The 16,292-nt window shown below is 29.8% G+C and overlaps 1 protein-coding gene across 1 annotated transcript in view; it reads left to right on the top strand.

Annotated features, from left to right (window-relative positions):
- Positions 1 to 246: 246 nt before the first annotated feature.
- Positions 247 to 16,292, top strand: part of LOC128668021 (neither inactivation nor afterpotential protein C-like) — a 162,904-nt gene continuing 146,858 nt past the window's right edge. Inside the window, exon 1 of the mRNA XM_053740171.1 lies at positions 247 to 276. The gene's annotated coding sequence lies outside the window, so the exon portion shown is untranslated. The remainder of the gene's footprint in view (positions 277 to 16,292) is intronic.

Raw genomic sequence — 16,292 nt, 5'->3', positions numbered from 1 at the left:
GTATTGTATAATCAAGTATAACTAAAATTCCTATTTTCGATGCATCTCAGAATAGATTATTATTAACTCCAAAAGCATGAGTTGAACTGAATATTTACTATTATTGTTAAAAAAAAAAGAAAGAATGAATGGAAAACACCATATTAATTCCATATTAACGTTACGAATCAATATTTGCAGGTCATGCAAGACGTTAAGTCACTACTTACTAACGTGAGAGCAGAAATTCGAATGTCTCGACCAAGAGAGTGCATATTTTATGAGAACCGATTTAAAGTAAGTACATGTTTTGCGTAAACTATTCAAAATGATCTGAGAAAATAAATATCACCTGATTTAATGCTACTGCCCGATTTTTAATCCTAATAACTGTAAACGTTTCAAATATTAATTTTTCAGTATTTTGTACTTAGTGGCAGTAATAGATTACGAAATTCAAGAAACATTCGATTACTTAAAATATTGAGATTATATACTGTTAATACGTTGTAGATGTTTATGGTTATGCTACTTATATTCTATTATTCGAGAAAAATGCATTAGATTGTTGTAATCGAATGAGAGCAAATTAAATTTTTTAGTGCCTATTGGGTGTTCCATAAAAAAATCGATATTTTTTTTCTTTCGGCTATCTTAAAAAAAAGTTTCGATACATCGAAAAAAAAATCCTGTCAAAAGGACGAGTTTTTTAGTTCAATTTTAAAAGGTGGCGCTTGCTCTTTGATTTTTCCTAGACCGATAGTATGAGTTTATTATTTTTTTTTTAACCCTATAACTTCATTCGATGTCGAGGGCAAAATTTAAGTTATAATCATTCTTGTAGGAAATTCCATGCTCTACAAAATTGTTTACGATCCCAAAGCTCTAAAACGTACGGTTCAAAAGTTACAGGCATTACTAAAACTACTCTCACGGAAAATAACAAATAAAGGATTTGTAACGAATGCCATTTATAACAAAAAGGCTTCAAAAACAACAACATAAATTTTGAACATTATTATTAATTAATATGTTTCATAAAGATTTTTTCATGGAAATTATTATTTTATGCTCGTATGGCATTAAGAAAACATATTTATTCACTAAATTTAGTTTGAATAAACTCAGTTACGATCAAAATTATTATTTTAATAAATCCGATACAACATCATAATATTTTTCACTTATTTTTAAATCGATTTATGAGAATATTGTGTTGAAAATATGATCACAACCATGCAACTGATTTTTAGAAAGTTGTAAATTTCGAATACCTGTAATTTTTGAACCGTACTTTTTAGAGCTTATAAGTTTGTTACGTCCTTGTCGATGTTTTGGCGCTGGCGTGGTTGAGCGGTCGATTTGAATTGGACGTAATGAGAACTTACATATAATTATAAATAATTATTTAGTAGGGGTTGAACAGCCACCAATCGGTGGTTGAAATAAACTGGTTATTATTTTATATCTTAATCTGATTTATTCAATTGTAAAAGAATAATTTCAATAATATGAAAATATACAATTGAATCAATTTATAAATTGTTAAAGTTCGTCTAACAATAACTTCGAAAGGCTGAGAAAGAAGTTGAGTATTTAGTATTGAGCCTGACTGCTCTCTATGATTCTATATTTCAGACTGACTTCGCTTGATCGAGAAAAACTAGAGTAAGTCTCTTATTAATACGAGGCGCTTGGGCATCAGGCCCGCGCATCGTTCGATGTAGAGGCGTGGATCGTGATAAGTAATATTCTCGAATGATCCATCCTCCGTTCTCACGCTTTCTCCGTTTTTGTTATAAACAAATGAGTCACTTATCTATGAACAAAAGTTATCTTAGAACAAAATAGATGTTTGTGCAGCTGCACGTCTCGAGGATTTACTCGAGGCATCAGCGTTTATTTGTACATAACAAATATTGAGAGAAAAATAACTTTATCAATATGTTTCAAATATTCTAAATAATATCATATTATTTTATGTTCTATTATTTTATATTATTATGTTATGCTATATTATTATATTATATTATATCCTATAACATAGAGTAACTTATTAATTATGCAACTTGCTAAATTATCAATATACATCTTAATTAATTAGTTATGTCTCAGATCGGTCTCTTAATAATTAGTATTTAAAAATAGTCAGAGACATCTGATGAGCAGGCTGGGATGTAACAAGTTTATGAACAATTTTGCAACTCGTGAAATTTCGTACAAAAATGTCCATGATTCGAATTTGTTGATGCACTGAATTTAATTCGCGTTATACAATTTTATTTCGTCGTTGAATTTATATATTTATAAACAATCACTGAATGAACACAATACTCGTAAAATAATTGATGAAAGTTAAGTGTGAGGACACTTGTATAATAATTAATAAAAACTTAAGTGTGAGGACACTCGTAATAAAAACTAGTGCGGAACTAGTATAACTTAAATTTTGTGAAGATACTGTGAACTTCACTGTCTTAACGGAACTCTTATCCTGGACTAGACTAATTATTTTAGATTTTACGGCCCTTTTTATGTGTTTTACTCTGTCCTATTTCGTCTATTGTTATGGGGAAAACTGTTTCCAATCGGAACACAGTTCCTTTGGGTCCTTTCTCTTTCCCTATGATTTTTCTTTGGGGAATACGGTAAGGGCACGTCCCGATGCGGGTCTACGTGCGTGCGCGACTACACATATACCCACATGTACAATATTTTATTTATAACAATAATTTTGATTTATTTATAATATTGTGTAAATCTAAAATTTATTATATTTTAGCATTTTATATTAATTTATTTCTACCCTATTGCAGAATGGCCGAATTCCTATTCGTTTATTAATTTTATATAAATTTTATTTATTTAAAAGTTACTATTCTTAGCAATTATGTCACGATATTTAAATATCGTGGCAGTCTCACATTAGGTCGGTGAGCAACAGATGGCAGCACACGCTGCTCTCACGTCTCTACACTCGTTAATTTTATGATTATTTTGTTTATATATATAAGATTTTATATTTATTATTACTCTGCTTGTATTTAATTACTTTATTAGATGAAAGCTGCGCGGGAATTAGCAAAGATTACTGATTATATTGAATTTACAAGTATAATTATGAGGCTGGGAGATAATTATTAGTTTTATTTATATGCTTGTAATTATTGTGTTGGTCGGCGCATGCGCGGCGACGCAACAGTTGTCAGCAGCAAGTTATTCTAGTATAAATGAAACTTATAATTATTTTACATACATTATTAATTGGTTTGGCAATTTAATTTACCGTCAATGTCATAATATAAGGGGTAATTGGGCATTTGACGTCGGGAATTGGCAGTGTTGCACAGTTGACATCGGGTACGTCGTCGTTGGTAGTATTTGAAATTAAAATGCGACAGAGATATTACTCCGATGGGCTAAACTGAGATGCCTATATAAAAGATGGCCGGTCGAGGTGCCGGCATGAAAATCACGTGCTGCCATGGTCAGACGTGGATAAACTGTTGTACGAGCAGTGTGTGTGCCTGGTTGCTATTTTTTTTGTATTGCATCACTTGAGTTTTTTTTTCTGCTAATTATTTATTAATTAACTTTGGGCTATTGTGGCCAAGTTGCTCCGATTATTGGGAAGGAGTAATTATTACATATTGTAATATCTGGAGTAATCTCGTCCGTACATTTTGAGTACACCAACGATCTGTAAGTACCTTTGCGTTAATTCATTGGCGTGTAGCGTTGCATTCCCGCGTTGGTGGCCATTTGCAATCGCGTGAATATCACGTAGCTGACGAGGTATTATTGTTTATAAATATTGGATTACCGGCATATAAATAAAATTGGTAGTGATCGAGTCCAGTGGATGATTTAATGTTAATCACGATTATTTAGTATTATTTAAATATCGAAAATTTATTGTGCAGAAATATTTTATTGTTATTATTATTATTATTTTATGTCACGTGGTTACCAGCATATGCGACTGGGCTGCGACAGACGGACATATGTATATAGATATACATTACACAACGCTGAGTTGTAATATTTTTGAGTTATAAATTTTATTATGTTGGGTATTATTTATAACTGAGTATTGATAAACTTTATGAGATATTACTAATTTAAGTTAATAAATATTAATAATTTACGTATCGATCACTAATAATGTGAGTTAGAAATTATTAGTATCTGAGTATTATTTATAAAATTATCAGTGAGTTGAATTGAATTATTCATTATTATTTATTTGAACATTGGTTAAGACATATTATTAATTTGCGTAACCATTTTTATTAATTTGAGTTTTAATCAGTGTTAATTTGAATTAATATTATATTTATTTCGAGTTGATTCATCAAATAAGTATTTTATTATCTGCGTCCACAAACAATATTATTTTAAAGTACCGTAAATCCACCAGTGGAATTTACTGGGAATTTGTACTGGAGAATAATTTAGCTATTTCTTTTGTTTATTTTCCGGTGCGAGTGAAATATTAAGTATTATTATATTTATTTTACAATACATTTATTGTTTATGAATTATTATTATTGTTTAAATTAATTTTATATGCGCATACTGTTACTATTAATTTCTTTTGTAAGTGATTTATTATTATTTTGAACATTATTTATGTGAGTATGCGTCATATATATTGACTAATTAATTAATTAATTAACGGATAATTAAAGCAAGTGGTCATCAACCCGGTATTTATTTAATTTTATAACGTATACCGTAATTAATTTCCGCGACGGAGACGCGGATTAACCGGTAAACCGTATGCGGTCACCCACGTGTGAAAATAAAAATAATAATAATAATAAATAAATGATTTTAAATGTTTCCTCAAAATTAAAATAAATAATAAGTTATAAACAACAATGAAATTATAAATAATGGACTCTTGGAGTGCCTGAACCAGCTCCTCAGGCTGGGTTAGTGCACGCAGGCGCCAGACCGTTTATCCCAAAACGGACAAAATTTAATTCAGGGGGAAAATCTGCAAGGGAAATCCGAGCAAGTGACACACGACAAAGCGGACAAACAATTGAGGAAAATAAAATAAAATGAATAAGAAAAAGAAAAATAGTAAATATATAATAAATAGTTATATTACAAATAATAAATAAACCAGAAGAATGAAATTAAGTAGCAGGAAAAGATCCAGGGAAAATAAATATTAAATTTTCCCCGACAGCTGTTGGTTTCCGTAATTTAATTTTAAACAATAAGCAATATAATTGATAATGTTTTACAATCAATAGTTTTGTTAAATTAATCCCAATAATGACACTTGGTGGTTACAAAAAATAATAACATTATATAAATTCAACCCAGAATAAATATAATTTAATTTAATCAACACTAGTAATTTTAATATTAAATAAAAAGAAACCAAGTATTTTCACTCAAATTTTCCAGACGACAATAAAAATAGTAATAATAATCTTACTTTATTTTATCTCTCAACACGCTTGAGAGAGAGAAAGACACGGAATTTTTCCTCACTCACACTCAAAAGGATAAATTCCTCGGTACTACCAAATTATAAATATATAACATATAAAGTTAAATAATAATTTTTGCATACAATCTCGTTAATAATTTTTACCGCTGGGATACATATAATCAAAATAAAATAATTATAATGCTCGGCAATTAACGTGAATAATAATTGATAATCTTATACAAATATTCTAAATAAAATAGAAAAATAATAATTATAATAACTCGGGAATTTTTCATCCGAGTGCTGACATCAGTGCTTGAGGAATTTTTAAGTACCGCGTGAGTTGTATAGCTGTATGTACTACTAATATATATATATATATATATAAGTGTGTACCGGCAACGCTTTACGCCGTTGCGTGCGCTTTATCAATATATATATATATATATATATATATATATATATATATTCAATTACCAAATACTTTCACCAACATACGAAAACAATACTTAATGATAATTAATAATGATTCTCTCGTGTATCATTCAGTAATTAAATAATAAATCCAAATAAATAATTTTCTCCGCGGCGACTAACAACTACCGGGGGAGGCTAGCACGTGAAAGTATATTATCCAGCGAAATAAATACAAAGTACTTACTCAAAATCAGCAATAATCAGCGAAAATAATACTTAATATTGTAAATGAAGTAAGGTAATTAATTGTTTGAATTTTTTTCACCCGGTAAACTTTACTTATTTTAACCAACCAAGAGAAACTTTATTACAACAACAAAAATCACGTCCGTACACCACGCTTGTCCGTATCTTTCTAACTTCATTGTCTCAACCTCCACCTGTTGGTCGTCGCACACATGACACTACTGTCCCCTTAATTTTTATTATAATTACATTTGTCAGCCCTGGGCCTTACTTAAATTAAATAAATATAAAATATAAAACATAAATACGCAGACAACTGGATGATACATAATTAATTAATTAAATATATGCACTATTCATCTATATCTTTTGTTTCGTATAATAAATTAAATAATAGTAACCCAAATAATAAACATCAATTCACGTCATCAGTGGGATGACAAGTTTAAACAAAGTAATGTGTTGTCAATTTTTGGGGCATAATATAATGCTGGATTATGCATCCCAATTAATTCAAAATTATAAATACATAATTAAAACAAACAAAAGTCACGCGTTTGTGCTTAAATCATAAATTATAAAAATAAAAATAAATTAAATCACACATGTGCTCTCTCATACCCTTCGCGCATGCGCGAGCACCGTGTACGGACTGCCGTCTCATCGGCGAAATGGCGGAATGCCCGCGTAACGATTCAAATTTAAATTTATAATTAAAATAATTAACTTAAAACTAAATAAAATCAAATAATTTGAATCGTTACGTGACAATTTATTATTTTAATTATTGCTATCTTTCTTGCTATCCTTCTTCCTAAATCTGAAATCGCTATCCTGTTATTCATTTTATTTTCATTTTCATTTTTCTCCGTTGTGTTATTTTTCGAGTTAATTTTGTTCGTGGGGTACACGAACTGGCGCCCAATTAGGATTTCTAACCCAGCCTGAGCGGAGCAGCCAGTCCAGGGAGATCCAGGACATCTCCAGGTGGGATATTTGGTTTTGGGTTTATTTTATTTTCAGTTTTCGATCAACGGAGAGCCATAACGGCTATTGAGCGCCAACTACACTCCGCCGTGGGACGAGCGAAATAGAAGAGAACGTTATAATTATCATCTAATTCGTATAAAATTTATTATTGAATCAACGTTTTTTATTTATTAACTATTCTTGTAGTTAAAGTTATTTCGCTTAAAAAATTTTTATTGGAATATTTCTTTAGTTAAAATTTATTTCATTTAAAATTATTTATAGAAATATTCTTTATCTTAAAATTCTTTTGAAGAAAAATTCGACACGTATCAGTGTACAGAAATAGGTGGGATAGAATAAGGGATAAGCGTGTGGCACGATAACGTGCCACACGGTAGACCATTCCGAACACAGGTTTTTTTCTGTATCTTCCCTGCTTAAAAAATCTCATAAGATCCGATAGCTTCTTACAAATTCTCATAGAAATTGTATGAGAATTAATGAGTTCTATGGGAAACGGGAGTCCTCTTTTGATAGGACTTACTGAATTTTATGAGATTGTATAGGAGGTATTTAAAAAAATTATTTTCTCATATATTCTGATATCGAATTCTTTATAAGAATCTATCGAAAAATACAAATGTTTATAAAAAATGAGTTTTTATAAGGTTGGATGGGATAAAATATTTACGGGATTTATAGGGATCTATAAGAAAATAATAAAATTTACAAAATTTCTATTCAGTTAAGAATGTATGAGGAAATGATTTAGTCACTAATAAATTGAATCTATGAGAAAATAATAAAATAAGCAATATTTTTGTTTCAATGAGAACGTATGAGGAAATCATTCCGTCAGTAATGATGGGATTCTATGAGAAAATAATAAAATTAGCAAAATTTTTGTTTTAATGAGAATGTATGAGGAAATGATCCTGTCTCTAATAATTAGATCCTATGAGAATATAATAAAATTTATAAACTTCCCGTTTGTATGAGAACGTATCCGTAAATATTTTTATCAGTCCCAATTGGATTCTAAAAGAAAATAATAAAATTAAAAAAATTTCTGTTTTAATAAGAACGCATGAGAAAATGATTCTGTCATTAATAATTGAATTTTATGAGAAAATAATAAAATTCATCATATAAATATATTAGTCTACTCAACAAGTGCCTTTTTGACGAAAATCTGTTCAAGACCACCGAAAATTATGATTAAGGTCTGATTTGATTCGAAATAGCATCTATAAAAAAAAATTAAAGTGGAAATTTGGGTCTGGCAAAAATTATAAGTTATTAACAATTTAGTTAAAAAAAAAAAAAAAAAAAGTGGTTTGATTTTTTACGAATAGTTCAACAACTATTTGAGATATCTAAAATTTGTAAAAAGATCCTCAAAGAGCAGGAAATTAAAAAAAAAAGTCCTATCTTCCCGAACTGCACCAACAATATTTATAATTTTAATTTAGCGGTGAAAATGGGACTAAAAATGGGTAGCAGCGCATGCACGCGCGTTAATAGAATCAATACCATAATCGAAAAAAATTATTTAAACCGATTAAATATAAATATTAAGAAATAAAAAAAATTTGGTTCTTTCTAAACACATGGATTAATAATAATCCACCGAAAAAAAAATTTTACCTCAATTTTTCAATTAACTATGCTTTTGTTATTTAGTTCATTTTTACTCGTTCAAAGTTTATATAAAAACCCTGATTATTTCTAAACTAAGAATGCAGGATTTTTTTCACTTCGTAGAGCTGTTCTTGAAAGGGTTTAGAAAAAATCGCCGTTGGAAAAATTAAAAAATTTCGATTTTTCACTTTTTTATTTACGATCTAAGGAATTAAAAAATTGAAAATGTAAATACAGCAATCAAGGAATTTTATTTTTTTGATTATTTTGTTTTTTTTATTGCTAAAAGCTACTTAACAATAATTTTAAAAAAATTATTACTTACATTGTTCAAATAATTATTATAAACAAATGCATTGTCAATAAGATTTTAAAAAATTTTTTTTTGGGAATAAGATGCTTCATGAAAATAATGATTTTTAAGAAAAAAATCGTCCCTTAAAAAAAATTTTTTATTGTTAAAAAGCGCATTTGTTTATTAACAATTTTTTGTTGCTTAGTATTAATATTAATGAACTATTTTTTTTTAAATTATAATTTATCATGTTCTTTTGTCTTATAAAAAAATAATTTTTTAATAATTTTTCATTAGTTTATCAAACAGACAATTTGTTGTAAGCAAATAAATTTTTACGCTATATTTTCTTTTAAATACAAAAAAAAATACTAAAAACAAACATAAATTTCGATTTCCAAATGCATGTGGTGGCCGAGCGGGCTAAAGCACTTGATTTGAACTGTTTTTAGAGCTTCAATCGAAGGGTCGTCAGTTCGAGTCCCATCACATGTTGGAAAATAATTAAAGATTTCTTCTTTACCGAAGTTGAAAAATAATGTACAGTAGACTCTGGTTATAAGTTATATTTCTGTCTATACTCTTACTTACAGGAAAAAATGAAATTGACGTGAGAGTGAGTAGAGCGTCCGATGTAACTTATAACCAGAGTCTACTGTATAACTCTTAGTGGGTTAAAATGAGTTGTCAACTAGTAATTAAATTATTTTTTTAAACAAAGAAATAAATGATTTTGTTTTCTTATTCAATTCAACTGAAAATAATTTCAAAATTTTAATTACTCCAAATAATTTTTAATTATCTTAGGAAACAGAAATATACGATGTTTCTCTCATTTTTTTTATTATTATCTCATAGAACCCCGTAAGTATGTCGCCTACGAATTAACGTAAAAATAATAAAACTATTTTTTCATTCATTCTTATACAGCGGTAAGAGTGGTATAAACTTGTACCCATAGAATCTTATAAGAAATTGACGCATTGCAAATTATTATCTCATAGATTCCCATAAAAATGTCGCTTACGAATTCACGTGAAAAAATAAAACTATTTTCCCATTCATTCTTTTACAACAAGAAGAAACAAGACGTCTATATTTCCAATTGATTCTTTTACGAAATGTATAAGTACGACGCATTTCTAATCATTCTGATAAAAATGTGAACATGTACAACAAATTTTATATTAGAATGAATGAGACATAAATTCAAGGATTTTGTAAGTTTCTATCGGATTATGCTCGAGTTTGAATATTCTCATAGGTTCTAATATGGACTATCATTTTTCGATGAGACACTTTACCGATTCATTCTCATAAAAAATTTTTTATGAGAATTTATCGGGTTTTTTAAGCAGGGTTTAGACACTACAGAAATAATTATTTGTTTAAATTTATTTTCTGACTATTCTGTCATTAAAATCTCATTTGGGCATCTGTTTTACGTTTACGTATAGATACTGAAATGTTTCTACAAAAGTGCACTTAAAAAGGGGAAAGTTCATAAGATTATTTTTTTTATTTTAAAATGAGTCACTGTAAAAATTCATTCAAAAATTTAATTTTTTTCTTTTAAAATCTTTTACGTGCGTTTCGGTTGATAACTATTTGCAGCTGGTCTTTGGGCCTTTTTACTCTATGGTGACCGGAGGGGTCATTAAAATTACATGTAGGTGTTTGCTTTAGCATTTCAGTAACTGTCAAACAAACAACCTCGGTTTATTTTAAAAGCATACTTAAAATCAAATTATGTCTTATCAAACTGAATTTTTTTTTAAAGACAATTTTGGTCACCTACTAAATTTTTATAAAAAAAATAAAATTCAATACAATAAAAAAATATAAAGTTCAGCGTCTAAGCTGGACGTAACAATTCCTACATAAGATCTCAATGATATCTGGCGAAAATTACATAAATAGCAGAAAAATTATTTTCGAGAGTAGCCGATAGGAAATTTTCGATTCAGTGTCCTGCTGCTAATAATTCATCGAAATCCGATCGATCTTTAAATGAATTGACAGGTATTTAATTTATAACGATGCCCTAAAATTTCTTCTTGAACACCGTATAAGTTCTGGAGAGATTCTTATAAAGCTCCGGTGAAATTATTGGCAGTAGACTCAATCAAAAATTTTATTTTTCTACTTTAAGAATAAATCACTGAATATTCATATAATTTTCCATTAGAAGTCGAATGGAATTTTGCTGGAGCTTTATATGAATTCATTCAGAATTTATCCAGTATTCAAGAGGAAATTTTAGGACATCGGTATTAATGAAAAACCTGTTGAATTTATTTAAAGACCTCTTTAATTCCGATGAATGATTGGCATGGGACTAAATTAAGAATTTTTATTTTCTATTTCAAGAATAATTCATTGAATATTCATGTAAGTAGATGAGTAGGGATGGTTCACCGGCCCGATAAAACAGATTGTGGGTTCGTGTCTATGCTAAATTACCGACAGATGGTAAGTTGCTGGCAGTCGATTTGAGCTTATCTAGGACATTTTGTCAGCCATTTGATGCTAATTGACGTCATTCTGAGCTTATCTAGGACCTTTTTGAGCACTTGGCAGCCATTTGATGTTAAGTGAGATCATTCGAGCTTATCTAGGGCTTTTTATCAGCCATTTGATGCTAATTGAGCTTCTTTCATTCATTCGTGAGCTCGCTTTGAGCTCATCACTATTTTGAGCTCGTGTCATGACAGATGGTGCCTTGTGTATATTTTGAGCGGGCGGAAATTTTGAAACAAAGTAGACTTCGTGATGGCGCTTAAGACTGACGATTTCCAGTCTATCAGCCTTGAGCGTCATCGCGAGGTCCATCCACATCTCCAAACCATGTTTGATATATATTAACAAGGGTGTGTAAGTGTACATGCGAGAAGCATCTGAACAGCACACCATCGAGTGGTTTACTTCTCCCCACTTTTTTTCTAAAGGTTGCGTCATCTAACAGGTCTGGACACGTTTTTCTTTGTTTATGACGTCATCCGATAGGTTTAAACTTGTTTGTGGCGTCATTCAATAAGTCTGAACTTGTTTTAAAGTTTTGGTGGGAGATACAGGTCTGAGCGCTGAGCTTAAGAGCTCGCATCCAGTCAGTCTACGCTGAGAAGAGTTGAAGTGAACAATTCGCTCCCCGTGATTTTATATTTATGGCTGAATTAAGTGAAAGTGACAAGATTTTTCCACGCAATAATTACCCGTTTGCTGAAAGTTTTGAAGATCTTATTGAAGGGTTTTTTGGTAACGTGCCTCCCGAGTCTAGGGGTAAATTTATTGATGATATAATCGCGTTCGCGAAAAACACAGACATTATTCACAATGTTCGATTAGAAGCATCGTGTATTAGCTGTCACGATATGAGGATTTCGTCCAGAAGATTGCTAAAAACTACTGAAAAGTTGAAACTGGAAAAGCGTACAACAAATAAATAATAATAATAACGATGAGTCTTTCGTCAAGGTATGTAGTAATTATTTTTTTTATAACCTGCTTTATAGTCGTTTAATTATAATAGCTAATTAATTGAACTTCTTTTTCAGACCCCATGTGTGTACGGATGTATGCTTTCATGATGCGCAGATCGACTTTAAGGATGAAATGGATGACTTTGATCGTCATAACGAAGAACGAGAAAAATTAACAAAATTGGCCGAACAAAAGAACGAAACCGATTTACGAGTGAAGTATTGGAAGAAATTATTACTCAGCTTCAAAGATCGCCGCGAATACGAACAGGCTTGCCATAAAACTACGTTCATGTTAATCAAGCTATTGTTTAACGCTAACAAACAGCATGGACCTTATAATTGATTTTGTGGGTTTCGAGATGCCTGATGGCAAATTTGTGGTGAAAGAACTGTGCAATATTGATATATATGATAAAGTGGGTACTAGGGTGGAAATTTTTTTTCGACTTTTTTTTTATTTCGAAGCTCACACGAAAAAATGTTAATTTAACGTATTTTAAGCCTCCTGTTAAACTTTCAACTCAATAAAAAATTTTTTAGAGGTCGCTTAAGAATTTTTTAAATTTCTAAAATCATCGAAATTCAATTTTTTTTTTTTAAATCTTTACTTTCTCACCAGCTCAAATATTTCTAAGTAGATCGTAGATAGACATACTAAAATTTGAAGTCAAAATATTAATATTTACAGGTCGCTCAATATTTTTGAAAATAAATTTATCAAATTTTTGTATTGTTTTGAGCGACCTTTAAATATTAATATTAAGACTTGATCTTGTTACAACATTTATTTTATAGTATAATAAAGAAGTTTTGACACTGAGCATTATTAAAATTAACAAATATGATAGAAAAAACTTCATACTCATAATTACTTTTAACCAATGAGAATTTTTTTTTTTTCTAAACAACTTTTTGTTTATATTTCCAGTTAATCTTATAGCCAGTAAATAGAATATGTTTTAAATGTTCATAATTGATTTTATGCCGCCAAAAATTTCGTAGGTTTCTTTATTTGCTATTGGGGCGCTAGTGATGTTTTTGAATCATCGATAGAGTAGTTTACTGTGACATTGTAATATCACATCAAAGCAGTTCAAAACAGCATATCATATGTTTACATTTTTTTTATCAAAAGTAACGATACAATTAATTTAAAACTGATTTCATTAAATTTTATTAAAATCAGTACAAATTTTATCGATTGCAATTATCAAAAAATTTAATTCGAGGTAAATTTTTTATTTTTATTATTTACGATTTCAATTGGATTTATGTCCGACATCTAACCTAGAAAATTTTTCTTAAAGAAATAAAGTGTAGTAATTATGATAATTAATTACAGCAATATGCCAAGAAAGTACACTAGAAGAATAAAAAAAGTATCTACATCGGGAGAGTGGTTAGTAGGAAATTATATAACTGAATTTAACGGATCAAAATTGCCAACAAAACGGGAAGTTTTGAGTTTTTTTCTTTATCAGCATTTTGTCAATAAAAATACTATTTCTGTCAGCGCTGATTTAACAACTGAAGCTGTAATCGATGATTGGCAATCAAATCAAATGTCACATCAGCAGGATGTTCACATTAAGAAACAAATAAAAAGTTTACATATAAAGTGGCAAAAGTTAAAAAAGAACCGTCTGCGAAATACTAAAACTCAAAACGATAACGAGATTGAATTTATGAAAATGCTGGAAAAACTTTTTAATATCGAATGTCAAGCTGCTGTAAATAAGTTAAAACCCAAAACCCGTGAAGTATTACCACCATCCCAACAATCTCAATCTTCAAGTGGAAATAGTAATGCTCCATTATCGTCTCAGAAGAGTACTTTGTCAAGTATGTCTAGTTCATCAGATGATTTTTGTCCGCCTTCACAATCAAAAAAACTAAAACTAGAACCCAAAATCGATATCTCTCATCCGAGATTATCGGCCACGTTAGATCGTACTCAAACTACTAATCGTAATGCAGTATTATTAGTAAGTGCAGCTGCGGCATCTTTGGGCCATGACGTAAAACAGATTAAAATTAATCGAGAAACTATCCGTCAAACCCGAAACTTGCATCGAATTCAAAAAGCAAAAGAAATTAAAAATGATTTTAAGCCTAATATTCCTCTTACTGTTCACTGGGATTCAAAATTCATCACAAATGGTTCATCAATCGAGTCGTCTGATAGATTAGCAGTAATAGTTTCAGGGGTTGGAGTCACAAAGATATTAGGAATTCCAAAAATTGAAAGCTCTACGGGAATTGACCAAGCGAATGCTGTCTATGATTTGATAGTTCAATGGAACCTCGTTAACAATATAAAATCTATGGGTTTTGATACTACGCCTAGCAATTCCGGTCATTTGTCGGGAGCTTGCGCTATCTTGGAAAAAAAAATGAAAAAAAGTTTACTGGGCCTTGCGTGTAGACATCATGTAATGGAATTAATTTTGTCTGCTGTATTTCCAGTACTTTTAGAACCAGTTACTTCTGGACCTACCATAAAACTATTTGAACGTTTTAAAAAGGATTGGAAAAATCTCCAACACAATAGTTTTAAGTGTAAAATTGAAAAAAATCAGATTAGCATTAGAGATTTTATTTATGATCAACTATCTCAAAATCATCCTAGGGATGATTATAAAGAATTATTGAACCTTTCGTTGCTTTATATTGAAGAAAATGAAAACAAAAACATCAAAATTAATGTACCTGGCGCATATCACAGAGCAAGATTGATGGCAAAAACTATATATTGTTTAAAAATATATCTATTCCGTGAGCAATTTAAATTATCATCTAAAGAGCTTGAAAATTTAGAAAAATTCAATGATTTTGTTGTGGAAGTCTATTTAAAAGCTTGGTTTTGCTGTCCGAACCCTATTACAGCTCCCAAAAATGATTTACAACTCCTTAAAACTATTTTACTTTATAAGAATAAAAATAAAGTTGTAGGTTCTGCGACTTTGAAAACCTTCTCACGTCATTTATGGTATCTAAATGAATATCTGGTAGGACTTGCTTTTTTTGACGACGAATTATCAATCGCAACAAAATCTCTAATGGTATCTGCATTGAAACATCGGAAAGGAAAAACAACGGCGAAACGAGTAAACATTAATGAATCTGATATTATGAGTAAAGAAATTCCGGATTTTGTCACGCAGAACACTAAGTACTTTTTTGACACCTTAGGCATAAACAGAGAATTTTTAAATATTGATCCTAGTAAATGGGAAACCAACGAACATTACATGTATGGTTTGAATATTGCCAAAAATTTAAAAGTGGTTAATGATTGTGCCGAAAGGGGTATGGCTCTTATACAATCATTCAATCAGTGTATTACTCATGATGAAGCACAGAAACAATACCTGCTGCAAGCTGTCGAAGATCATCGAGTTAATGTTCCGAATTCGAATAAATCAATTGTACTTAAATACCTTGATCCAAAAAATTGAATAAGTAAAATATTCGTGTTAAAGCCATGCTTATGAATTATCACGAAAAACTTTCTTTACTCCGAGCTGAAATTAAAACTGAGCTACATATAAAAAGTTATGTAACAAAACAAAAAAAAAACTCACAATAAATTCAATCTACTCTTTACCTTACTGTGCATAATTTTTTTCTTGAGTCTAAATTTTTTTCTTTAATGATTTTGATACTATAATTTATAAATAAAATGATTTTAAACACAGAAAAACGGAATAAGTATGAAAATACTCTAATTATGGTTGCCACATTACTGTAAGACTTGATATGTCTGGAAATTCCAAAAATATTTGAAAAGTCAGGAACTTTGATTTCG

The sequence above is a fragment of the Microplitis demolitor genome, chromosome 6 (genome assembly GCF_026212275.2).
Source record: "Microplitis demolitor isolate Queensland-Clemson2020A chromosome 6, iyMicDemo2.1a, whole genome shotgun sequence".
NCBI lineage: Eukaryota > Metazoa > Arthropoda > Insecta > Hymenoptera > Braconidae > Microplitis > Microplitis demolitor.
Note: the sequence above shows the minus strand (reverse complement) of the source record. Positions and strands in the feature narration are given on the sequence as shown.